The sequence below is a fragment of the Pteropus vampyrus genome, unplaced genomic scaffold (genome assembly GCF_000151845.1).
Source record: "Pteropus vampyrus isolate Shadow unplaced genomic scaffold, Pvam_2.0 Scaffold211, whole genome shotgun sequence".
In the NCBI taxonomy this organism is placed as follows: domain Eukaryota; kingdom Metazoa; phylum Chordata; class Mammalia; order Chiroptera; family Pteropodidae; genus Pteropus; species Pteropus vampyrus.
Window position 1 is genome coordinate 433,471 of NW_011888992.1, and position 1,995 is coordinate 435,465.

Consider the following 1,995-nt stretch of genomic DNA (forward strand, 5'->3'; position numbering starts at 1 on the left):
CCCTACTCATGTTTTGCCATCTATCAGAAAGGACACGATCAGGGACAGCCACCCAGGAGATGCAGAGCCAGCGTCCCCACCCCCTCCCGGCACCTGGTGGCCTGCTAACCCAGCCCCCCCACAACCCAATCTCCAGCCCTCTCCCCGCCCTGCCCTACGGGGGTGGGGGCCTGGTTCCCACCCTGTAATCAGGGGTGGTCTTTCCAAACCTCAGCCTGAGGGGCTCCCTACAAAAGGGACAATAAATAACAAAGTTGCTACTGTCACTCAAGAAACCTCAAGGGTTTTATTGCTGTGCCAGCGACCAGGCACAAACATTAAATGTTTTAATTGAAATATAATGGACAAAGAACACGTCAATTAGTTTCAGGCGCACACGTGTGTTTCTTATTGTACCACGAGGGCCAACTCGAGACTCCACGGGAACAAGTGGATGCTTTCTGGAGTCATCTCATAGAAAGTCCTAAGCTTCCTGGAGAAAGGGGAAAAAAATCCCACTCTGGACTGTCCACAGCAAAAGCGATGGATCCAAAATCTGTATTCCAAGGAATGACTTACCAAAGGACACAAGTTTTATTATTAACCCGCAGCAACTGAGTGGGCAAACGCTTCCTGGAAAATGAAAGCGCACGCTAGTCATCCACCCGCATTTTGCAATGATTAAGATGACTAAGATCTCTCGGGATTAAGGCTGCTTCGTAAACTTAGAAAACTTCCTCGGCATCACAAACAATCTACCGACTAACTGGTATAACTGGGCGTCAGGAAAAAGCACAGCGGCGTCCTGACCAAGGCAAGTCCACAGGCCGCCGGGCTCCCCACCCCCACTCCTGCTGGCAGCTGGCACCATGAACAAGACGCCGCAAGTCGGTCTCAAGCTGTGACAGACGAGTGACCTCGCGACACTGCCTCTCCACACCCCAGGTGCACCCACCAGAGCCCCAGTCTAGCGGGGCAGCAGGTCCAGGGTGGCAAGGGGAACCCCCTGTGGTGCGTCCCCACTGCTCCCCAGAGGCCTGGCCCACTGCCGTCCCCCACGATTCTTTTTCTTTATTCCTAGAAATCTAAATACATTGTTATCGCTTGTTGTAGTTTTTTTTATTTCCTTGGTTTTATATGAATGAAATCTTATCTTTTACAAAAAGTGGTAATTTACCTCCTCCTCCTTGATGTCTATCAAATTTCTTTTAATAACTGTATTGGAGAGGAGGTCAAACCAACTTTGTTTATAACTTATTTATTCTGATGAGTTTCCAGCATCTGGCGCGTCGGTTAGACATCTGCACGGTTCACGGAGGGATCTCCCGGTCGCTCCCTCCCGCCCTGGCCCTCCAGCTAGCCGACATCTTATTTGGAGCGCTGGGGCCGAACCCCGGAGAGCAGATTTTGAAAGAGCTACAGCGGCGCTGATGGCAGCCAGGGCTGAAGATGACTGGCTAGGGGAAGGGCAAGCATTCCAATGGCAAAAGGAGGGATCCCATCAGAACAGAGGACATTCCAGAAGGATCCTTGGCCAGAGGGAAGGCCTGCCGGGCCCACGCCCAGTCGCAGGGCTTCTTCCCTGGGGAGGTGGGAGTTGGCCGCCAGCTGGGGCAGGCAGGAGCCTGAGGCCACCGCCAGTGATTTCAGACACAGTCACCTGGCTAGATAATTCTGGTTCCCGGTTCCTATCAGAAGCTGGGTGACAGGACTCCTATTCAGGCTCCCAGCACCCCGCTGGCACTCAGTGGAGAGCCCCTCATTTTTCCTCAACTGTTGTCACTCGCCTGCCTGACTTTCCACGTAACCCCAGGGCCTCGCCGTGACCATCTGAGAAACGCGGGGAGTGGGAACGATTTCGATGTCTGAAAGCTCTACGCTGGCAAACCGCGCAGACCACAGCTGGCCTGCAAAACACACAAACTATTCTTGTCCACCCGAGTTGCCTATGACAACAGAACCGTCTGACCACCTGTGATACAGCAAGGCGGGGGGCGGGGGCGGTTCCGGCAGCCA